Genomic DNA, 21,890 nt, shown 5'->3' with positions numbered 1-21,890 from the left:
GTGGAGCGTAGACGACAAAGCCGGGGAGCCAGATAAAGGCCACAAAAACGCAATAATTGACTGTTGTAGCTGAGGAAGAAGCCTTGTGTGTTTTCATTAATCTAGGTTTTTTGAGATAACTTCTTTTTGAGCAGTTCACTTTCCTAACATGGGCTGTTGTTCCCTTTTGACAAACATCCACAATTGATAGTAGTCTTTGCCGAAACCTGGGATTGAATCAGGGACCTTCAGATCTTCAGTCTGACGCTCTCCCAACTGAGCTATTTCGGCTACAAAGGGCTAAAATGGCCGTTTTCATTTGGAAAGTAAAACCAGGAACTCGCTCCGTGGAGCGTAGACGACAAAGCTGGGGAGCCAGATAAAGGCCACAAAAACACAATAATTGATTGTTGTAGCTGAGGAAGAAGCCTCGTGTGTTTTCATTAATCCAGGTTTTTGGAGATAATTCCTTTTTACCAATTCACTTTCCTACCACTCTCGTGTGTTTTCATTGATCTAGGTTTTTTGAGATAACTTGTTTTTAGCAGTTCACTTTCCTACCAGTCTCGTGTGTTTTCATTTCTTTAGGTTTTTTGAGATAATTCTTTTTTAGCAGTTCACTTTCCTAACATGGGCTGTTGTTGCCTTTTGACAAACATCCAAAATTCATAGTAGTCTTTGCCGAAACCCGGGATTGAACCAGGGACCTTCAGATCTTCAGTCTGACGCTCTCCCAACTGAGCTATTTCGGCTACACGGGGCTAAAATGGCCGTTTTCATTTGGAAAGTAAAACCAGGAACTCGCTCCGTGGAGCGTAGACGACAAAGCCGGGGAGCCAGATAAAGGCCACAAAAACGCAATAATTGACTGTTGTAGCTGAGGAAGAAGCCTTGTGTGTTTTCATTAATCTAGGTTTTTTGAGATAACTTCTTTTTGAGCAGTTCACTTTCCTAACATGGGCTGTTGTTCCCTTTTGACAAACATCCACAATTGATAGTAGTCTTTGCCGAAACCTGGGATTGAATCAGGGACCTTCAGATCTTCAGTCTGACGCTCTCCCAACTGAGCTATTTCGGCTACAAAGGGCTAAAATGGCCGTTTTCATTTGGAAAGTAAAACCAGGAACTCGCTCCGTGGAGCGTAGACGACAAAGCTGGGGAGCCAGATAAAGGCCACAAAAGCGCAATAATTGATTGTTGTAGCTGAGGAAGAAGCCTCGTGTGTTTTCATTAATCCAGGTTTTTTGAGATAATTGCTTTTTACCAATTCACTTTCCTACCAGTCTCGTGTGTTTTCATTGATCTAGGTTTTTTGAGATAACTTGTTTTTAGCAGTTCACTTTCCTAACATAGACTGTTGTTCCCTCTTGACAAACATCCACAATTCATAGTAGTCTTTGCCGAAACCCGGGATTGAACCAGGGACCTTCAGATCTTCAGTCTGACGCTCTCCCAACTGAGCTATTTCGGCTACACGGGGCTAAAATGGCCGTTTTCATTTGGAAAGTAAAACCAGGAACTCGCTCCGTGGAGCGTAGACGACAAAGCCGGGGAGCCAGATAAAGGCCAAAAAAGCGCAATAATTGATTGTTGTAGCTGAGGAAGAAGCCTCGTGTGTTTTCATTAATCCAGGTTTTTTGAGATAATTGCTTTTTACCAATTCACTTTCCTACCAGTCTCGTGTGTTTTCATTTCTTTAGGTTTTTTGAGATAATTGTTTTTTACCAGTTCACTTTCCTAACATAGGCTGTTGTTGCCTTTTGACAAACATCCAAAATTCATAGTGGTCTTTGCCGAAACCCGGGATTGAACCAGGGACCTTCAGATCTTCAGTCTGACGCTCTCCCAACTGAGCTATTTCGGCTACACGGGGCTAAAATGGCCGTTTTCATTTGGAAAGTAAAACCAGGAACTCGCTCCGTGGAGCGTAGACGACAAAGCCGGGGAGCCAGATAAAGGCCAAAAAAGCGCAATAATTGATTGTTGTAGCTGAGGAAGAAGCCTCGTGTGTTTTCATTAATCCAGGTTTTTTGAGATAATTGCTTTTTACCAATTCACTTTCCTACCAGTCTCGTGTGTTTTCATTTCTTTAGGTTTTTTGAGATAATTCTTTTTTACCAGTTCACTTTCCTAACATGGGCTGTTGTTGCCTTTTGACAAACATCCAAAATTCATAGTAGTCTTTGCCGAAACCCGGGATTGAACCAGGGACCTTCAGATCTTCAGTCTGACGCTCTCCCAACTGAGCTATTTCGGCTACACGGGGCTAAAATGGCCGTTTTCATTTGGAAAGTAAAACCAGGAACTCGCTCCGTGGAGCGTAGACGACAAAGCCGGGGAGCCAGATAAAGGCCACAAAAACGCAATAATTGACTGTTGTAGCTGAGGAAGAAGCCTTGTGTGTTTTCATTAATCTAGGTTTTTTGAGATAACTTCTTTTTGAGCAGTTCACTTTCCTAACATGGGCTGTTCCCTTTTGACAAACATCCACAATTGATAGTAGTCTTTGCCGAAACCTGGGATTGAATCAGGGACCTTCAGATCTTCAGTCTGACGCTCTCCCAACTGAGCTATTTCGGCTACAAAGGGCTAAAATGGCCGTTTTCATTTGGAAAGTAAAACCAGGAACTCGCTCCGTGGAGCGTAGACGACAAAGCTGGGGAGCCAGATAAAGGCCACAAAAACACAATAATTGATTGTTGTAGCTGAGGAAGAAGCCTCGTGTGTTTTCATTAATCCAGGTTTTTGGAGATAATTCCTTTTTACCAATTCACTTTCCTACCAGTCTCGTGTGTTTTCATTGATCTAGGTTTTTTGAGATAACTTGTTTTTAGCAGTTCACTTTCCTAACATAGACTGTTGTTCCCTCTTGACAAACATCCACAATTCATAGTAGTCTTTGCCGAAACCCGGGATTGAACCAGGGACCTTCAGATCTTCAGTCTGACGCTCTCCCAACTGAGCTATTTCGGCTACACGGGGCTAAAATGGCCGTTTTCATTTGGAAAGTAAAACCAGGAACTCGCTCCGTGGAGCGTAGACGACAAAGCTGGGGAGCCAGATAAAGACCACAAAAACGCAATAATTGATTGTTCTAGCTGAGGAAGAAGCCTCGTGTGTTTTCATTAATCCAGGTTTTTTGAGATAATTCGTTTTTACCAATTCACTTTCCTACCAGTCTCGTGTGTCTTTATTAATCTAGGTTTTTTCACTTACCTAACATGGGCTGTTGTTCCCTTTTGACAAACATCCACAATTCATAGTAGTCTTTGCTGAAACCCGGGATTGAATCAGGGACCTTCATATCTTCAGTCTGACGCTCTCCCAACTGAGCTATTTTGGCTACAAAGGGCTAAAATGGCAGCTTTCATTTGGAAAGTAAAACCAGGAACTTGCTCCGTGGAGCGTAGACGACAAAGCTGGGGAGCCAGATAAAGGCCACAAAAACGCAATAATTGACTGTTGTAGCTGAGGAAGAAGCCTCGTGTGTTTTTATTAATCCAGGTTTTTTGAGATAATTCCTTTTTACCAATTCACTTTCCTACCAGTCTCGTGTGTCTTCATTACTCTAGGTTTTTTGAGATAATTCTTTTTTACCAATTCACTTTCCTACCAGTCTTGTGTGTTTTCATTAATCTAGGTTTTTTGAGATAATTCTTTTTTACCAGTTCACTTTCCTAACATAGGCTGTTGTTCCCTTTTGACAAACATCCACAATTAATAGTAGTCTTTGCCGAAACCCGGGATTGAACCACGGACCTTCAGATCTTCAGTCTGACGCTCTCCCAACTGAGCTATTTCGGCTACACGGGGCTAAAATGGCCGTTTTCATTTGGAAAGTAAAACCAGGAACTCGCTCCGTGGAGCGTAGACGACAAAGCTGGGGAGCCAGATAAAGGCCACAAAAACACAATAATTGATTGTTGTAGCTGAGGAAGAAGCCTCGTGTGTTTTCATTGATCCAGGTTTTTGGAGATAATTCCTTTTTACCAATTCACTTTCCTACCAGTCTCGTGTGTTTTCATTGATCTAGGTTTTTTGAGATAACTTGTTTTTAGCAGTTCACTTTCCTAACATAGACTGTTGTTCCCTCTTGACAAACATCCACAATTCATAGTAGTCTTTGCCGAAACCCGGGATTGAACCAGGGACCTTCAGATCTTCAGTCTGACGCTCTCCCAACTGAGCTATTTCGGCTACACGGGGCTAAAATGGCCGTTTTCATTTGGAAAGTAAAACCAGGAACTCGCTCCGTGGAGCGTAGACGACAAAGCCGGGGAGCCAGATAAAGGCCAAAAAAGCGCAATAATTGATTGTTGTAGCTGAGGAAGAAGCCTCGTGTGTTTTCATTAATCCAGGTTTTTTGAGATAATTCGTTTTTACCAATTCACTTTCCTACCAGTCTCGTGTGTCTTTATTAATCTAGGTTTTTTCACTTACCTAACATGGGCTGTTGTTCCCTTTTGACAAACATCCACAATTCATAGTAGTCTTTGCTGAAACCCGGGATTGAATCAGGGACCTTCATATCTTCAGTCTGACGCTCTCCCAACTGAGCTATTTTGGCTACAAAGGGCTAAAATGGCAGCTTTCATTTGGAAAGTAAAACCAGGAACTTGCTCCGTGGAGCGTAGACGACAAAGCTGGGGAGCCAGATAAAGGCCACAAAAACGCAATAATTGACTGTTGTAGCTGAGGAAGAAGCCTCGTGTGTTTTTATTAATCCAGGTTTTTTGAGATAATTCCTTTTTACCAATTCACTTTCCTACCAGTCTCGTGTGTCTTCATTACTCTAGGTTTTTTGAGATAATTCTTTTTTACCAATTCACTTTCCTACCAGTCTTGTGTGTTTTCATTAATCTAGGTTTTTTGAGATAATTCTTTTTTACCAGTTCACTTTCCTAACATAGGCTGTTGTTCCCTTTTGACAAACATCCACAATTAATAGTAGTCTTTGCCGAAACCCGGGATTGAACCACGGACCTTCAGATCTTCAGTCTGACGCTCTCCCAACTGAGCTATTTCGGCTACACGGGGCTAAAATGGCCGTTTTCATTTGGAAAGTAAAACCAGGAACTCGCTCCGTGGAGCGTAGACGACAAAGCTGGGGAGCCAGATAAAGGCCACAAAAACACAATAATTGATTGTTGTAGCTGAGGAAGAAGCCTCGTGTGTTTTCATTGATCCAGGTTTTTGGAGATAATTCCTTTTTACCAATTCACTTTCCTACCAGTCTCGTGTGTTTTCATTGATCTAGGTTTTTTGAGATAACTTGTTTTTAGCAGTTCACTTTCCTAACATAGACTGTTGTTCCCTCTTGACAAACATCCACAATTCATAGTAGTCTTTGCCGAAACCCGGGATTGAACCAGGGACCTTCAGATCTTCAGTCTGACGCTCTCCCAACTGAGCTATTTCGGCTACACGGGGCTAAAATGGCCGTTTTCATTTGGAAAGTAAAACCAGGAACTCGCTCCGTGGAGCGTAGACGACAAAGCCGGGGAGCCAGATAAAGGCCAAAAAAGCGCAATAATTGATTGTTGTAGCTGAGGAAGAAGCCTCGTGTGTTTTCATTAATCCAGGTTTTTTGAGATAATTGCTTTTTACCAATTCACTTTCCTACCAGTCTCGTGTGTTTTCATTTCTTTAGGTTTTTTGAGATAATTGTTTTTTACCAGTTCACTTTCCTAACATAGGCTGTTGTTGCCTTTTGACAAACATCCAAAATTCATAGTGGTCTTTGCCGAAACCCGGGATTGAACCAGGGACCTTCAGATCTTCAGTCTGACGCTCTCCCAACTGAGCTATTTCGGCTACACGGGGCTAAAATGGCCGTTTTCATTTGGAAAGTAAAACCAGGAACTCGCTCCGTGGAGCGTAGACGACAAAGCCGGGGAGCCAGATAAAGGCCAAAAAAGCGCAATAATTGATTGTTGTAGCTGAGGAAGAAGCCTCGTGTGTTTTCATTAATCCAGGTTTTTTGAGATAATTGCTTTTTACCAATTCACTTTCCTACCAGTCTCGTGTGTTTTCATTTCTTTAGGTTTTTTGAGATAATTCTTTTTTAGCAGTTCACTTTCCTAACATGGGCTGTTGTTGCCTTTTGACAAACATCCAAAATTCATAGTAGTCTTTGCCGAAACCCGGGATTGAACCAGGGACCTTCAGATCTTCAGTCTGACGCTCTCCCAACTGAGCTATTTCGGCTACACGGGGCTAAAATGGCCGTTTTCATTTGGAAAGTAAAACCAGGAACTCGCTCCGTGGAGCGTAGACGACAAAGCCGGGGAGCCAGATAAAGGCCACAAAAACGCAATAATTGACTGTTGTAGCTGAGGAAGAAGCCTTGTGTGTTTTCATTAATCTAGGTTTTTTGAGATAACTTCTTTTTGAGCAGTTCACTTTCCTAACATGGGCTGTTGTTCCCTTTTGACAAACATCCACAATTGATAGTAGTCTTTGCCGAAACCTGGGATTGAATCAGGGACCTTCAGATCTTCAGTCTGACGCTCTCCCAACTGAGCTATTTCGGCTACAAAGGGCTAAAATGGCCGTTTTCATTTGGAAAGTAAAACCAGGAACTCGCTCCGTGGAGCGTAGACGACAAAGCTGGGGAGCCAGATAAAGGCCACAAAAACACAATAATTGATTGTTGTAGCTGAGGAAGAAGCCTCGTGTGTTTTCATTAATCCAGGTTTTTGGAGATAATTCCTTTTTACCAATTCACTTTCCTACCACTCTCGTGTGTTTTCATTGATCTAGGTTTTTTGAGATAACTTGTTTTTAGCAGTTCACTTTCCTAACATAGACTGTTGTTCCCTCTTGACAAACATCCACAATTCATAGTAGTCTTTGCCGAAAGCCGGGATTGAACCAGGGACCTTCAGATCTTCAGTCTGACGCTCTCCCAACTGAGCTATTTCGGCTACACGGGGCTAAAATGGCCGTTTTCATTTGGAAAGTAAAACCAGGAACTCGCTCCGTGGAGCGTAGACGACAAAGCTGGGGAGCCAGACAAAGACCACAAAAACGCAATAATTGATTGTTCTAGCTGAGGAAGAAGCCTCGTGTGTTTTCATTAATCCAGGTTTTTTGAGATAATTCCTTTTTACCAATTCACTTTCCTACCAGTCTCGTGTGTCTTCATTAATCTAGGTTTTTTCACTTACCTAACATGGGCTGTTGTTCCCTTTTGACAAACATCCACAATTCATAGTAGTCTTTGCTGAAACCCGGGATTGAATCAGGGACCTTCAGATCTTCAGTCTGACGCTCTCCCAACTGAGCTATTTTGGCTACAAAGGGCTAAAATGGCAGCTTTCATTTGGAAAGTAAAACCAGGAACTCGCTCCATGGAGCGTAGACGACAAAGCTGGGGAGTCAGATAAAGGCCACAAAAACGCAATAATTGACTGTTGTAGCTGAGGAAGAAGCCTCGTGTGTTTTTATTAATCCAGGTGTTTTGAGATAATTCCTTTTTAGCAATTCACTTTCCTACCAGTCTCGTGTGTCTTCATTAATCTAGGTTTTTTCACTTACCTAACATGGGCTGTTGTTCCCTTTTGACAAACATCCACAATTCATAGTAGTCTTTGCCGAAACCCGGGATTGAATCAGGGACCTTCATATCTTCAGTCTGACGCTCTCCCAACTGAGCTATTTCGGCTACAAAGGGCTAAAATGGAAGCTTTCATTTGGAAAGTAAAACCAGGAACTCGCTCCGTGGAGCGTAGACGACAAAGCTGGGGAGCCAGATAAAGGCCACAAAAACGCAATAATTGACTGTTGTAGCTGAGGAAGAAGCCTCGTGTGTTTTCATTAATCCAGGTTTTTTGAGATAATTCCTTTTTACCAATTCACTTTCCTACCAGTCTCGTGTGTCTTTATTAATCTAGGTTTTTTCACTTACCTAACATGGGCTGTTGTTCCCTTTTGACAAACATCCACAATTCATAGTAGTCTTTGCTGAAACCCGGGATTGAATCAGGGACCTTCATATCTTCAGTCTGACGCTCTCCCAACTGAGCTATTTCGGCTACACGGGGCTAAAATGGCCGTTTTCATTTGGAAAGTAAAACCAGGAACTCGCTCCGTGGAGCGTAGACGACAAAGCCGGGGAGCCAGATAAAGGCCAAAAAAGCGCAATAATTGATTGTTGTAGCTGAGGAAGAAGCCTCGTGTGTTTTCATTAATCCAGGTTTTTTGAGATAATTGCTTTTTACCAATTCACTTTCCTACCAGTCTCGTGTGTTTTCATTTCTTTAGGTTTTTTGAGATAATTCTTTTTTACCAGTTCACTTTCCTAACATAGGCTGTTGTTGCCTTTTGACAAACATCCAAAATTCATAGTGGTCTTTGCCGAAACCCGGGATTGAACCAGGGACCTTCAGATCTTCAGTCTGACGCTCTCCCAACTGAGCTATTTCGGCTACACGGGGCTAAAATGGCCGTTTTCATTTGGAAAGTAAAACCAGGAACTCGCTCCGTGGAGCGTAGACGACAAAGCCGGGGAGCCAGATAAAGGCCAAAAAAGCGCAATAATTGATTGTTGTAGCTGAGGAAGAAGCCTCGTGTGTTTTCATTAATCCAGGTTTTTTGAGATAATTGCTTTTTACCAATTCACTTTCCTACCAGTCTCGTGTGTTTTCATTTCTTTAGGTTTTTTGAGATAATTCTTTTTTAGCAGTTCACTTTCCTAACATGGGCTGTTGTTGCCTTTTGACAAACATCCAAAATTCATAGTAGTCTTTGCCGAAACCCGGGATTGAACCAGGGACCTTCAGATCTTCAGTCTGACGCTCTCCCAACTGAGCTATTTCGGCTACACGGGGCTAAAATGGCCGTTTTCATTTGGAAAGTAAAACCAGGAACTCGCTCCGTGGAGCGTAGACGACAAAGCCGGGGAGCCAGATAAAGGCCACAAAAACGCAATAATTGACTGTTGTAGCTGAGGAAGAAGCCTTGTGTGTTTTCATTAATCTAGGTTTTTTGAGATAACTTCTTTTTGAGCAGTTCACTTTCCTAACATGGGCTGTTGTTCCCTTTTGACAAACATCCACAATTGATAGTAGTCTTTGCCGAAACCTGGGATTGAATCAGGGACCTTCAGATCTTCAGTCTGACGCTCTCCCAACTGAGCTATTTCGGCTACAAAGGGCTAAAATGGCCGTTTTCATTTGGAAAGTAAAACCAGGAACTCGCTCCGTGGAGCGTAGACGACAAAGCCGGGGAGCCAGATAAAGGCCAAAAAAGCGCAATAATTGATTGTTGTAGCTGAGGAAGAAGCCTCGTGTGTTTTCATTAATCCAGGTTTTTTGAGATAATTGCTTTTTACCAATTCACTTTCCTACCAGTCTCGTGTGTTTTCATTTCTTTAGGTTTTTTGAGATAATTCTTTTTTAGCAGTTCACTTTCCTAACATGGGCTGTTGTTGCCTTTTGACAAACATCCAAAATTCATAGTAGTCTTTGCCGAAACCCGGGATTGAACCAGGGACCTTCAGATCTTCAGTCTGACGCTCTCCCAACTGAGCTATTTCGGCTACACGGGGCTAAAATGGCCGTTTTCATTTGGAAAGTAAAACCAGGAACTCGCTCCGTGGAGCGTAGACGACAAAGCCGGGGAGCCAGATAAAGGCCACAAAAACGCAATAATTGACTGTTGTAGCTGAGGAAGAAGCCTTGTGTGTTTTCATTAATCTAGGTTTTTTGAGATAACTTCTTTTTGAGCAGTTCACTTTCCTAACATGGGCTGTTGTTCCCTTTTGACAAACATCCACAATTGATAGTAGTCTTTGCCGAAACCTGGGATTGAATCAGGGACCTTCAGATCTTCAGTCTGACGCTCTCCCAACTGAGCTATTTCGGCTACAAAGGGCTAAAATGGCCGTTTTCATTTGGAAAGTAAAACCAGGAACTCGCTCCGTGGAGCGTAGACGACAAAGCTGGGGAGCCAGATAAAGGCCACAAAAACACAATAATTGATTGTTGTAGCTGAGGAAGAAGCCTCGTGTGTTTTCATTAATCCAGGTTTTTGGAGATAATTCCTTTTTACCAATTCACTTTCCTACCAGTCTCGTGTGTTTTCATTGATCTAGGTTTTTTGAGATAACTTGTTTTTAGCAGTTCACTTTCCTAACATAGACTGTTGTTCCCTCTTGACAAACATCCACAATTCATAGTAGTCTTTGCTGAAACCCGGGATTGAATCAGGGACCTTCATATCTTCAGTCTGACGCTCTCCCAACTGAGCTATTTTGGCTACAAAGGGCTAAAATGGCAGCTTTCATTTGGAAAGTAAAACCAGGAACTTGCTCCGTGGAGCGTAGACGACAAAGCTGGGGAGCCAGATAAAGGCCACAAAAACGCAATAATTGACTGTTGTAGCTGAGGAAGAAGCCTCGTGTGTTTTTATTAATCCAGGTTTTTTGAGATAATTCCTTTTTACCAATTCACTTTCCTACCAGTCTCGTGTGTCTTCATTACTCTAGGTTTTTTGAGATAATTCTTTTTTACCAATTCACTTTCCTACCAGTCTTGTGTGTTTTCATTAATCTAGGTTTTTTGAGATAATTCTTTTTTACCAGTTCACTTTCCTAACATAGGCTGTTGTTCCCTTTTGACAAACATCCACAATTAATAGTAGTCTTTGCCGAAACCCGGGATTGAACCACGGACCTTCAGATCTTCAGTCTGACGCTCTCCCAACTGAGCTATTTCGGCTACACGGGGCTAAAATGGCCGTTTTCATTTGGAAAGTAAAACCAGGAACTCGCTCCGTGGAGCGTAGACGACAAAGCTGGGGAGCCAGATAAAGGCCACAAAAACACAATAATTGATTGTTGTAGCTGAGGAAGAAGCCTCGTGTGTTTTCATTGATCCAGGTTTTTGGAGATAATTCCTTTTTACCAATTCACTTTCCTACCAGTCTCGTGTGTTTTCATTGATCTAGGTTTTTTGAGATAACTTGTTTTTAGCAGTTCACTTTCCTAACATAGACTGTTGTTCCCTCTTGACAAACATCCACAATTCATAGTAGTCTTTGCCGAAACCCGGGATTGAACCAGGGACCTTCAGATCTTCAGTCTGACGCTCTCCCAACTGAGCTATTTCGGCTACACGGGGCTAAAATGGCCGTTTTCATTTGGAAAGTAAAACCAGGAACTCGCTCCGTGGAGCGTAGACGACAAAGCCGGGGAGCCAGATAAAGGCCAAAAAAGCGCAATAATTGATTGTTGTAGCTGAGGAAGAAGCCTCGTGTGTTTTCATTAATCCAGGTTTTTTGAGATAATTGCTTTTTACCAATTCACTTTCCTACCAGTCTCGTGTGTTTTCATTTCTTTAGGTTTTTTGAGATAATTCTTTTTTACCAGTTCACTTTCCTAACATAGGCTGTTGTTGCCTTTTGACAAACATCCAAAATTCATAGTGGTCTTTGCCGAAACCCGGGATTGAACCAGGGACCTTCAGATCTTCAGTCTGACGCTCTCCCAACTGAGCTATTTCGGCTACACGGGGCTAAAATGGCCGTTTTCATTTGGAAAGTAAAACCAGGAACTCGCTCCGTGGAGCGTAGACGACAAAGCCGGGGAGCCAGATAAAGGCCAAAAAAGCGCAATAATTGATTGTTGTAGCTGAGGAAGAAGCCTCGTGTGTTTTCATTAATCCAGGTTTTTTGAGATAATTGCTTTTTACCAATTCACTTTCCTACCAGTCTCGTGTGTTTTCATTTCTTTAGGTTTTTTGAGATAATTCTTTTTTAGCAGTTCACTTTCCTAACATGGGCTGTTGTTGCCTTTTGACAAACATCCAAAATTCATAGTAGTCTTTGCCGAAACCCGGGATTGAACCAGGGACCTTCAGATCTTCAGTCTGACGCTCTCCCAACTGAGCTATTTCGGCTACACGGGGCTAAAATGGCCGTTTTCATTTGGAAAGTAAAACCAGGAACTCGCTCCGTGGAGCGTAGACGACAAAGCCGGGGAGCCAGATAAAGGCCACAAAAACGCAATAATTGACTGTTGTAGCTGAGGAAGAAGCCTTGTGTGTTTTCATTAATCTAGGTTTTTTGAGATAACTTCTTTTTGAGCAGTTCACTTTCCTAACATGGGCTGTTGTTCCCTTTTGACAAACATCCACAATTGATAGTAGTCTTTGCCGAAACCTGGGATTGAATCAGGGACCTTCAGATCTTCAGTCTGACGCTCTCCCAACTGAGCTATTTCGGCTACACGGGGCTAAAATGGCCGTTTTCATTTGGAAAGTAAAACCAGGAACTCGCTCCGTGGAGCGTAGACGACAAAGCTGGGGAGCCAGACAAAGACCACAAAAACGCAATAATTGATTGTTCTAGCTGAGGAAGAAGCCTCGTGTGTTTTCATTAATCCAGGTTTTTTGAGATAATTCCTTTTTACCAATTCACTTTCCTACCACTCTCGTGTGTTTTCATTGATCTAGGTTTTTTGAGATAACTTGTTTTTAGCAGTTCACTTTCCTAACATAGACTGTTGTTCCCTCTTGACAAACATCCACAATTCATAGTAGTCTTTGCCGAAAGCCGGGATTGAACCAGGGACCTTCAGATCTTCAGTCTGACGCTCTCCCAACTGAGCTATTTCGGCTACACGGGGCTAAAATGGCCGTTTTCATTTGGAAAGTAAAACCAGGAACTCGCTCCGTGGAGCGTAGACGACAAAGCTGGGGAGCCAGACAAAGACCACAAAAACGCAATAATTGATTGTTCTAGCTGAGGAAGAAGCCTCGTGTGTTTTCATTAATCCAGGTTTTTTGAGATAATTCCTTTTTACCAATTCACTTTCCTACCAGTCTCGTGTGTCTTCATTAATCTAGGTTTTTTCACTTACCTAACATGGGCTGTTGTTCCCTTTTGACAAACATCCACAATTCATAGTAGTCTTTGCTGAAACCCGGGATTGAATCAGGGACCTTCAGATCTTCAGTCTGACGCTCTCCCAACTGAGCTATTTTGGCTACAAAGGGCTAAAATGGCAGCTTTCATTTGGAAAGTAAAACCAGGAACTCGCTCCATGGAGCGTAGACGACAAAGCTGGGGAGTCAGATAAAGGCCACAAAAACGCAATAATTGACTGTTGTAGCTGAGGAAGAAGCCTCGTGTGTTTTTATTAATCCAGGTGTTTTGAGATAATTCCTTTTTACCAATTCACTTTCCTACCAGTCTCGTGTGTCTTCATTAATCTAGGTTTTTTCACTTACCTAACATGGGCTGTTGTTCCCTTTTGACAAACATCCACAATTCATAGTAGTCTTTGCTGAAACCCGGGATTGAATCAGGGACCTTCATATCTTCAGTCTGACGCTCTCCCAACTGAGCTATTTCGGCTACACGGGGCTAAAATGGCCGTTTTCATTTGGAAAGTAAAACCAGGAACTCGCTCCGTGGAGCGTAGACGACAAAGCCGGGGAGCCAGATAAAGGCCAAAAAAGCGCAATAATTGATTGTTGTAGCTGAGGAAGAAGCCTCGTGTGTTTTCATTAATCCAGGTTTTTTGAGATAATTGCTTTTTACCAATTCACTTTCCTACCAGTCTCGTGTGTTTTCATTTCTTTAGGTTTTTTGAGATAATTCTTTTTTACCAGTTCACTTTCCTAACATAGGCTGTTGTTGCCTTTTGACAAACATCCAAAATTCATAGTGGTCTTTGCCGAAACCCGGGATTGAACCAGGGACCTTCAGATCTTCAGTCTGACGCTCTCCCAACTGAGCTATTTCGGCTACACGGGGCTAAAATGGCCGTTTTCATTTGGAAAGTAAAACCAGGAACTCGCTCCGTGGAGCGTAGACGACAAAGCCGGGGAGCCAGATAAAGGCCAAAAAAGCGCAATAATTGATTGTTGTAGCTGAGGAAGAAGCCTCGTGTGTTTTCATTAATCCAGGTTTTTTGAGATAATTGCTTTTTACCAATTCACTTTCCTACCAGTCTCGTGTGTTTTCATTTCTTTAGGTTTTTTGAGATAATTCTTTTTTAGCAGTTCACTTTCCTAACATGGGCTGTTGTTGCCTTTTGACAAACATCCAAAATTCATAGTAGTCTTTGCCGAAACCCGGGATTGAACCAGGGACCTTCAGATCTTCAGTCTGACGCTCTCCCAAATGAGCTATTTCGGCTACACGGGGCTAAAATGGCCGTTTTCATTTGGAAAGTAAAACCAGGAACTCGCTCCGTGGAGCGTAGACGACAAAGCCGGGGAGCCAGATAAAGGCCACAAAAACGCAATAATTGACTGTTGTAGCTGAGGAAGAAGCCTTGTGTGTTTTCATTAATCTAGGTTTTTTGAGATAACTTCTTTTTGAGCAGTTCACTTTCCTAACATGGGCTGTTGTTCCCTTTTGACAAACATCCACAATTGATAGTAGTCTTTGCCGAAACCTGGGATTGAATCAGGGACCTTCAGATCTTCAGTCTGACGCTCTCCCAACTGAGCTATTTCGGCTACAAAGGGCTAAAATGGCCGTTTTCATTTGGAAAGTAAAACCAGGAACTCGCTCCGTGGAGCGTAGACGACAAAGCCGGGGAGCCAGATAAAGGCCAAAAAAGCGCAATAATTGATTGTTGTAGCTGAGGAAGAAGCCTCGTGTGTTTTCATTAATCCAGGTTTTTTGAGATAATTGCTTTTTACCAATTCACTTTCCTACCAGTCTCGTGTGTTTTCATTTCTTTAGGTTTTTTGAGATAATTCTTTTTTAGCAGTTCACTTTCCTAACATGGGCTGTTGTTGCCTTTTGACAAACATCCAAAATTCATAGTAGTCTTTGCCGAAACCCGGGATTGAACCAGGGACCTTCAGATCTTCAGTCTGACGCTCTCCCAACTGAGCTATTTCGGCTACACGGGGCTAAAATGGCCGTTTTCATTTGGAAAGTAAAACCAGGAACTCGCTCCGTGGAGCGTAGACGACAAAGCCGGGGAGCCAGATAAAGGCCACAAAAACGCAATAATTGACTGTTGTAGCTGAGGAAGAAGCCTTGTGTGTTTTCATTAATCTAGGTTTTTTGAGATAACTTCTTTTTGAGCAGTTCACTTTCCTAACATGGGCTGTTGTTCCCTTTTGACAAACATCCACAATTGATAGTAGTCTTTGCCGAAACCTGGGATTGAATCAGGGACCTTCAGATCTTCAGTCTGACGCTCTCCCAACTGAGCTATTTCGGCTACAAAGGGCTAAAATGGCCGTTTTCATTTGGAAAGTAAAACCAGGAACTCGCTCCGTGGAGCGTAGACGACAAAGCTGGGGAGCCAGATAAAGGCCACAAAAACACAATAATTGATTGTTGTAGCTGAGGAAGAAGCCTCGTGTGTTTTCATTAATCCAGGTTTTTGGAGATAATTCCTTTTTACCAATTCACTTTCCTACCAGTCTCGTGTGTTTTCATTGATCTAGGTTTTTTGAGATAACTTGTTTTTAGCAGTTCACTTTCCTAACATAGACTGTTGTTCCCTCTTGACAAACATCCACAATTCATAGTAGTCTTTGCCGAAACCCGGGATTGAACCAGGGACCTTCAGATCTTCAGTCTGACGCTCTCCCAACTGAGCTATTTCGGCTACACGGGGCTAAAATGGCCGTTTTCATTTGGAAAGTAAAACCAGGAACTCGCTCCGTGGAGCGTAGACGACAAAGCTGGGGAGCCAGATAAAGACCACAAAAACGCAATAATTGATTGTTCTAGCTGAGGAAGAAGCCTCGTGTGTTTTCATTAATCCAGGTTTTTTGAGATAATTCGTTTTTACCAATTCACTTTCCTACCAGTCTCGTGTGTCTTTATTAATCTAGGTTTTTTCACTTACCTAACATGGGCTGTTGTTCCCTTTTGACAAACATCCACAATTCATAGTAGTCTTTGCTGAAACCCGGGATTGAATCAGGGACCTTCATATCTTCAGTCTGACGCTCTCCCAACTGAGCTATTTTGGCTACAAAGGGCTAAAATGGCAGCTTTCATTTGGAAAGTAAAACCAGGAACTTGCTCCGTGGAGCGTAGACGACAAAGCTGGGGAGCCAGATAAAGGCCACAAAAACGCAATAATTGACTGTTGTAGCTGAGGAAGAAGCCTCGTGTGTTTTTATTAATCCAGGTTTTTTGAGATAATTCCTTTTTACCAATTCACTTTCCTACCAGTCTCGTGTGTCTTCATTACTCTAGGTTTTTTGAGATAATTCTTTTTTACCAATTCACTTTCCTACCAGTCTCGTGTGTTTTCATTGATCTAGGTTTTTTGAGATAACTTGTTTTTAGCAGTTCACTTTCCTAACATAGACTGTTGTTCCCTCTTGACAAACATCCACAATTCATAGTAGTCTCTGCCGAAACCCAGGATTGAACCAGGAACCTTCAGATCTTCAGTCTGACGCTCTCCCAACTGAGCTATTTCGGCTACACGGGGCTAAAATGGCCGTTTTCATTTGGAAAGTAAAACCAGGAACTCGCTCCGTGGAGCGTAGACGACAAAGCTGGGGAGCCAGATAAAGGCCACAAAAACACAATAATTGATTGTTGTAGCTGAGGAAGAAGCCTCGTGTGTTTTCATTAATCCAGGTTTTTGGAGATAATTCCTTTTTACCAATTCACTTTCCTACCAGTCTCGTGTGTTTTCATTGATCTAGGTTTTTTGAGATAACTTGTTTTTAGCAGTTCACTTTCCTAACATAGACTGTTGTTCCCTCTTGACAAACATCCACAATTCATAGTAGTCTTTGCCGAAACCCGGGATTGAACCAGGGACCTTCAGATCTTCAGTCTGACGCTCTCCCAACTGAGCTATTTCGGCTACACGGGGCTAAAATGGCCGTTTTCATTTGGAAAGTAAAACCAGGAACTCGCTCCGTGGAGCGTAGACGACAAAGCTGGGGAGCCAGATAAAGACCACAAAAACGCAATAATTGATTGTTCTAGCTGAGGAAGAAGCCTCGTGTGTTTTTATTAATCCAGGTTTTTGGAGATAATTCCTTTTTACCAATTCACTTTCCTACCAGTCTCGTGTGTCTTCATTAATCTAGGTTTTTTCACTTACCTAACATGGGCTGTTGTTCCCTTTTGACAAACATCCACAATTCATAGTAGTCTTTGCTGAAACCCGGGATTGAATCAGGGACCTTCAGATCTTCAGTCTGACGCTCTCCCAACTGAGCTATTTTGGCTACAAAGGGCTAAAATGGCAGCTTTCATTTGGAAAGTAAAACCAGGAACTCGCTCCATGGAGCGTAGACGACAAAGCTGGGGAGTCAGATAAAGGCCACAAAAACGCAATAATTGACTGTTGTAGCTGAGGAAGAAGCCTCGTGTGTTTTTATTAATCCAGGTGTTTTGAGATAATTCCTTTTTACCAATTCACTTTCCTACCAGTCTCGTGTGTCTTCATTAATCTAGGTTTTTTCACTTACCTAACATGGGCTGTTGTTCCCTTTTGACAAACATCCACAATTCATAGTAGTCTTTGCCGAAACCCGGGATTGAATCAGGGACCTTCATATCTTCAGTCTGACGCTCTCCCAACTGAGCTATTTTGGCTACACGGGGCTAAAATGGCCGTTTTCATTTGGAAAGTAAAACCAGGAACTCGCTCCGTGGAGCGTAGACGACAAAGCCGGGGAGCCAGATAAAGGCCAAAAAAGCGCAATAATTGATTGTTGTAGCTGAGGAAGAAGCCTCGTGTGTTTTCATTAATCCAGGTTTTTTGAGATAATTGCTTTTTACCAATTCACTTTCCTACCAGTCTCGTGTGTTTTCATTTCTTTAGGTTTTTTGAGATAATTCTTTTTTACCAGTTCACTTTCCTAACATAGGCTGTTGTTGCCTTTTGACAAACATCCAAAATTCATAGTGGTCTTTGCCGAAACCCGGGATTGAACCAGGGACCTTCAGATCTTCAGTCTGACGCTCTCCCAACTGAGCTATTTCGGCTACACGGGGCTAAAATGGCCGTTTTCATTTGGAAAGTAAAACCAGGAACTCGCTCCGTGGAGCGTAGACGACAAAGCCGGGGAGCCAGATAAAGGCCAAAAAAGCGCAATAATTGATTGTTGTAGCTGAGGAAGAAGCCTCGTGTGTTTTCATTAATCCAGGTTTTTTGAGATAATTGCTTTTTACCAATTCACTTTCCTACCAGTCTCGTGTGTTTTCATTTCTTTAGGTTTTTTGAGATAATTCTTTTTTAGCAGTTCACTTTCCTAACATGGGCTGTTGTTGCCTTTTGACAAACATCCAAAATTCATAGTAGTCTTTGCCGAAACCCGGGATTGAACCAGGGACCTTCAGATCTTCAGTCTGACGCTCTCCCAACTGAGCTATTTCGGCTACACGGGGCTAAAATGGCCGTTTTCATTTGGAAAGTAAAACCAGGAACTCGCTCCGTGGAGCGTAGACGACAAAGCCGGGGAGCCAGATAAAGGCCACAAAAACGCAATAATTGACTGTTGTAGCTGAGGAAGAAGCCTTGTGTGTTTTCATTAATCTAGGTTTTTTGAGATAACTTCTTTTTGAGCAGTTCACTTTCCTAACATGGGCTGTTGTTCCCTTTTGACAAACATCCACAATTGATAGTAGTCTTTGCCGAAACCTGGGATTGAATCAGGGACCTTCAGATCTTCAGTCTGACGCTCTCCCAACTGAGCTATTTCGGCTACAAAGGGCTAAAATGGCCGTTTTCATTTGGAAAGTAAAACCAGGAACTCGCTCCGTGGAGCGTAGACGACAAAGCTGGGGAGCCAGATAAAGGCCACAAAAACACAATAATTGATTGTTGTAGCTGAGGAAGAAGCCTCGTGTGTTTTCATTAATCCAGGTTTTTGGAGATAATTCCTTTTTACCAATTCACTTTCCTACCAGTCTCGTGTGTTTTCATTGATCTAGGTTTTTTGAGATAACTTGTTTTTAGCAGTTCACTTTCCTAACATAGACTGTTGTTCCCTCTTGACAAACATCCACAATTCATAGTAGTCTTTGCTGAAACCCGGGATTGAATCAGGGACCTTCATATCTTCAGTCTGACGCTCTCCCAACTGAGCTATTTTGGCTACAAAGGGCTAAAATGGCAGCTTTCATTTGGAAAGTAAAACCAGGAACTTGCTCCGTGGAGCGTAGACGACAAAGCTGGGGAGCCAGATAAAGGCCACAAAAACGCAATAATTGACTGTTGTAGCTGAGGAAGAAGCCTCGTGTGTTTTTATTAATCCAGGTTTTTTGAGATAATTCCTTTTACCAATTCACTTTCCTACCAGTCTCGTGTGTCTTCATTACTCTAGGTTTTTTGAGATAATTCTTTTTTACCAATTCACTTTCCTACCAGTCTTGTGTGTTTTCATTAATCTAGGTTTTTTGAGATAATTCTTTTTTACCAGTTCACTTTCCTAACATAGGCTGTTGTTCCCTTTTGACAAACATCCACAATTAATAGTAGTCTTTGCCGAAACCCGGGATTGAACCACGGACCTTCAGATCTTCAGTCTGACGCTCTCCCAACTGAGCTATTTCGGCTACACGGGGCTAAAATGGCCGTTTTCATTTGGAAAGTAAAACCAGGAACTCGCTCCGTGGAGCGTAGACGACAAAGCTGGGGAGCCAGATAAAGGCCACAAAAACACAATAATTGATTGTTGTAGCTGAGGAAGAAGCCTTGTGTGTTTTCATTGATCCAGGTTTTTGGAGATAATTCCTTTTTACCAATTCACTTTCCTACCAGTCTCGTGTGTTTTCATTGATCTCGGTTTTTTGAGATAACTTGTTTTTAGCAGTTCACTTTCCTAACATAGACTGTTGTTCCCTCTTGACAAACATCCACAATTCATAGTAGTCTTTGCCGAAACCCGGGATTGAACCAGGGACCTTCAGATCTTCAGTCTGACGCTCTCCCAACTGAGCTATTTCGGCTACACGGGGCTAAAATGGCCGTTTTCATTTGGAAAGTAAAACCAGGAACTCGCTCCGTGGAGCGTAGACGACAAAGCTGGGGAGCCAGATAAAGACCACAAAAACGCAATAATTGATTGTTCTAGCTGAGGAAGAAGCCTCGTGTGTTTTTATTAATCCAGGTTTTTTGAGATAATTCCTTTTTACCAATTCACTTTCCTACCAGTCTCGTGTGTTTTCATTACTCTAGGTTTTTTGAGATAATTCTTTTTTAGCAGTTCACTTTCCTACCAGTCTTGTGTGTTTTCATTAATCTAGGTTTTTTGAGATAATTCTTTTTTACCAGTTCACTTTCCTAACATAGGCTGTTGTTCCCTCTTGACAAACATCCAAAATTCATAGTAGTCTCTGCCGAAACCCAGGATTGAACCAGGGACCTTCAGATCTTCAGTCTGACGCTCTCCCAACTGAGCTATTTCGGCTACACGGGGCTAAAATGGCCGTTTTCATTTGGAAAGTAAAACCAGGAACTCGCTCCGTGGAGCGTAGACGACAAAGCTGGGGAGCCAGATAAAGGCCACAAAAACGCAATAATTGATATTTCTAGCTGAGGAAGAAGCCTCGTGTGTTTTCATTAATCCAGGTTTTTGGAGATAATTCCTTTTCACCAATTCACTTTCCTACCAGTCTCGTGTGTTTTCATTGATGTAGGTTTTTTGAGATAACTTGTTTTTAGCAGTTCACTTTCCTAACATAGACTGTTGTTCCCTTTTGACAAACATCCACAATTCATAGTAGTCGTTGCCGAAACCCGGGATTGAACCACGGACCTTCAGATCTTCAGTCTGACGCTCTCCCAACTGAGCTATTTCGGCTACACGGGGCTAAAATGGCCGTTTTCATTTGGAAAGTAAAACCAGGAACTCGCTCCGTGGAGCGTAGACGACAAAGCCGGGGAGCCAGATAAAGACCACAAAAACACAATAATTGATTGTTGTAGCTGAGGAAGAAGCCTTGTGTGTTTTCATTAATCCAGGTTTTTGGAGATAATTCCTTTTTACCAATTCACTTTCCTACCAGTCTCGTGTGTTTTCATTGATCTAGGTTTTTTGAGATAACTTGTTTTTAGCAGTTCACTTTCCTAACATAGACTGTTGTTCCCTCTTGACAAACATCCACAATTCATAGTAGTCTTTGCCGAAACCCGGGATTGAACCAGGGACCTTCAGATCTTCAGTCTGACGCTCTCCCAACTGAGCTATTTCGGCTACACGGGGCTAAAATGGCCGTTTTCATTTGGAAAGTAAAACCAGGAACTCGCTCCGTGGAGCGTAGACGACAAAGCTGGGGAGCCAGATAAAGACCACAAAAACGCAATAATTGATTGTTCTAGCTGAGGAAGAAGCCTCGTGTGTTTTTATTAATCCAGGTTTTTTGAGATAATTCCTTTTTACCAATTCACTTTCCTACCAGTCTCGTGTGTTTTCATTACTCTAGGTTTTTTGAGATAATTCTTTTTTAGCAGTTCACTTTCCTACCAGTCTTGTGTGTTTTCATTAATCTAGGTTTTTTGAGATAATTCTTTTTTACCAGTTCACTTTCCTAACATAGGCTGTTGTTCCCTCTTGACAAACATCCAAAATTCATAGTAGTCTCTGCCGAAACCCAGGATTGAACCAGGGACCTTCAGATCTTCAGTCTGACGCTCTCCCAACTGAGCTATTTCGGCTACACGGGGCTAAAATGGCCGTTTTCATTTGGAAAGTAAAACCAGGAACTCGCTCCGTGGAGCGTAGACGACAAAGCTGGGGAGCCAGATAAAGGCCACAAAAACGCAATAATTGACTGTTGTAGCTGAGGAAGAAGCCTTGTGTGTTTTCATTAATCTAGGTTTTTTGAGATAACTTCTTTTTGAGCAGTTCACTTTCCTAACATGGGCTGTTGTTCCCTTTTGACAAACATCCACAATTGATAGTAGTCTTTGCCGAAACCTGGGATTGAATCAAGGACCTTCAGATCTTCAGTCT

General features: G+C 42.4%; 23 non-coding genes across 23 annotated transcripts; all 23 read right to left on the bottom strand.

Annotated features, from left to right (window-relative positions):
* Positions 1–658: 658 nt before the first annotated feature.
* trnaf-gaa (transfer RNA phenylalanine (anticodon GAA)) lies at positions 659–731 on the bottom strand. Its single transcript has one exon. It is a non-coding gene; the product is annotated as a tRNA-Phe (tRNA).
* Positions 732–1,377: 646 nt separating this feature from the next.
* Positions 1,378–1,450, bottom strand: trnaf-gaa (transfer RNA phenylalanine (anticodon GAA)). The gene has a single exon. It is a non-coding gene; the product is annotated as a tRNA-Phe (tRNA).
* A 320-nt stretch (positions 1,451–1,770) lies between these two features.
* On the bottom strand, positions 1,771–1,843 carry trnaf-gaa (transfer RNA phenylalanine (anticodon GAA)). The gene has a single exon. It is a non-coding gene; the product is annotated as a tRNA-Phe (tRNA).
* Positions 1,844–2,163: 320 nt separating this feature from the next.
* On the bottom strand, positions 2,164–2,236 carry trnaf-gaa (transfer RNA phenylalanine (anticodon GAA)). Its single transcript has one exon. It is a non-coding gene; the product is annotated as a tRNA-Phe (tRNA).
* A 643-nt stretch (positions 2,237–2,879) lies between these two features.
* Positions 2,880–2,952, bottom strand: trnaf-gaa (transfer RNA phenylalanine (anticodon GAA)). The gene has a single exon. It is a non-coding gene; the product is annotated as a tRNA-Phe (tRNA).
* Positions 2,953–4,103: 1,151 nt separating this feature from the next.
* Positions 4,104–4,176, bottom strand: trnaf-gaa (transfer RNA phenylalanine (anticodon GAA)). The gene has a single exon. It is a non-coding gene; the product is annotated as a tRNA-Phe (tRNA).
* Positions 4,177–5,327: 1,151 nt separating this feature from the next.
* On the bottom strand, positions 5,328–5,400 carry trnaf-gaa (transfer RNA phenylalanine (anticodon GAA)). The gene has a single exon. It is a non-coding gene; the product is annotated as a tRNA-Phe (tRNA).
* A 320-nt stretch (positions 5,401–5,720) lies between these two features.
* Positions 5,721–5,793, bottom strand: trnaf-gaa (transfer RNA phenylalanine (anticodon GAA)). The gene has a single exon. It is a non-coding gene; the product is annotated as a tRNA-Phe (tRNA).
* Positions 5,794–6,113: 320 nt separating this feature from the next.
* Positions 6,114–6,186, bottom strand: trnaf-gaa (transfer RNA phenylalanine (anticodon GAA)). Its single transcript has one exon. It is a non-coding gene; the product is annotated as a tRNA-Phe (tRNA).
* A 2,149-nt stretch (positions 6,187–8,335) lies between these two features.
* Positions 8,336–8,408, bottom strand: trnaf-gaa (transfer RNA phenylalanine (anticodon GAA)). Its single transcript has one exon. It is a non-coding gene; the product is annotated as a tRNA-Phe (tRNA).
* Positions 8,409–8,728: 320 nt separating this feature from the next.
* Positions 8,729–8,801, bottom strand: trnaf-gaa (transfer RNA phenylalanine (anticodon GAA)). The gene has a single exon. It is a non-coding gene; the product is annotated as a tRNA-Phe (tRNA).
* Positions 8,802–9,447: 646 nt separating this feature from the next.
* trnaf-gaa (transfer RNA phenylalanine (anticodon GAA)) lies at positions 9,448–9,520 on the bottom strand. The gene has a single exon. It is a non-coding gene; the product is annotated as a tRNA-Phe (tRNA).
* A 1,500-nt stretch (positions 9,521–11,020) lies between these two features.
* On the bottom strand, positions 11,021–11,093 carry trnaf-gaa (transfer RNA phenylalanine (anticodon GAA)). The gene has a single exon. It is a non-coding gene; the product is annotated as a tRNA-Phe (tRNA).
* A 320-nt stretch (positions 11,094–11,413) lies between these two features.
* Positions 11,414–11,486, bottom strand: trnaf-gaa (transfer RNA phenylalanine (anticodon GAA)). Its single transcript has one exon. It is a non-coding gene; the product is annotated as a tRNA-Phe (tRNA).
* A 320-nt stretch (positions 11,487–11,806) lies between these two features.
* trnaf-gaa (transfer RNA phenylalanine (anticodon GAA)) lies at positions 11,807–11,879 on the bottom strand. Its single transcript has one exon. It is a non-coding gene; the product is annotated as a tRNA-Phe (tRNA).
* Positions 11,880–13,658: 1,779 nt separating this feature from the next.
* Positions 13,659–13,731, bottom strand: trnaf-gaa (transfer RNA phenylalanine (anticodon GAA)). Its single transcript has one exon. It is a non-coding gene; the product is annotated as a tRNA-Phe (tRNA).
* A 1,039-nt stretch (positions 13,732–14,770) lies between these two features.
* trnaf-gaa (transfer RNA phenylalanine (anticodon GAA)) lies at positions 14,771–14,843 on the bottom strand. Its single transcript has one exon. It is a non-coding gene; the product is annotated as a tRNA-Phe (tRNA).
* Positions 14,844–15,489: 646 nt separating this feature from the next.
* On the bottom strand, positions 15,490–15,562 carry trnaf-gaa (transfer RNA phenylalanine (anticodon GAA)). Its single transcript has one exon. It is a non-coding gene; the product is annotated as a tRNA-Phe (tRNA).
* Positions 15,563–16,713: 1,151 nt separating this feature from the next.
* On the bottom strand, positions 16,714–16,786 carry trnaf-gaa (transfer RNA phenylalanine (anticodon GAA)). Its single transcript has one exon. It is a non-coding gene; the product is annotated as a tRNA-Phe (tRNA).
* A 1,060-nt stretch (positions 16,787–17,846) lies between these two features.
* trnaf-gaa (transfer RNA phenylalanine (anticodon GAA)) lies at positions 17,847–17,919 on the bottom strand. The gene has a single exon. It is a non-coding gene; the product is annotated as a tRNA-Phe (tRNA).
* A 320-nt stretch (positions 17,920–18,239) lies between these two features.
* trnaf-gaa (transfer RNA phenylalanine (anticodon GAA)) lies at positions 18,240–18,312 on the bottom strand. The gene has a single exon. It is a non-coding gene; the product is annotated as a tRNA-Phe (tRNA).
* A 1,499-nt stretch (positions 18,313–19,811) lies between these two features.
* trnaf-gaa (transfer RNA phenylalanine (anticodon GAA)) lies at positions 19,812–19,884 on the bottom strand. The gene has a single exon. It is a non-coding gene; the product is annotated as a tRNA-Phe (tRNA).
* A 1,174-nt stretch (positions 19,885–21,058) lies between these two features.
* Positions 21,059–21,131, bottom strand: trnaf-gaa (transfer RNA phenylalanine (anticodon GAA)). Its single transcript has one exon. It is a non-coding gene; the product is annotated as a tRNA-Phe (tRNA).
* Between the last annotated feature and the right edge of the window lie 759 nt (positions 21,132–21,890).

This window comes from Odontesthes bonariensis, chromosome 1 (assembly GCF_027942865.1).
Source record: "Odontesthes bonariensis isolate fOdoBon6 chromosome 1, fOdoBon6.hap1, whole genome shotgun sequence".
Taxonomy (NCBI): domain Eukaryota; kingdom Metazoa; phylum Chordata; class Actinopteri; order Atheriniformes; family Atherinopsidae; genus Odontesthes; species Odontesthes bonariensis.
Note: the sequence above shows the minus strand (reverse complement) of the source record. Positions and strands in the feature narration are given on the sequence as shown.